Source organism: Bison bison, unplaced genomic scaffold (genome assembly GCF_000754665.1).
Source record: "Bison bison bison isolate TAMUID 2011002044 unplaced genomic scaffold, Bison_UMD1.0 scf7180017858554, whole genome shotgun sequence".
NCBI classification, from domain to species: domain Eukaryota; kingdom Metazoa; phylum Chordata; class Mammalia; order Artiodactyla; family Bovidae; genus Bison; species Bison bison.
This window is the reverse complement of record NW_011489126.1, coordinates 10512-10749: the sequence shown is the minus strand read 5'-3', so window position 1 is coordinate 10749 and position 238 is coordinate 10512.

The following is a 238-nucleotide window of genomic DNA, read 5'->3' as shown; positions in this document are numbered from 1 at the left end:
AAGATCACCGTCAGAGGTCTGTTGCACCATTGCTGTGTGAACAGGGCAGTCAGCCTTGACTTTGCAGGGCTGTTCCCAGGAGCAGCCTCCTGTGTTACTGTGAGCAGTTCCTGCTTTTGTAACTCGGTTTCGTTTTTAGGCCCCTGTGCTGTCGGCTGGCTTGCACTAAATACCCCTGAAACGTTTTCAGTGGTTTCTTACGTGTTGTTGTGTGCAACATTTGTTTGTTCAAAGAGCT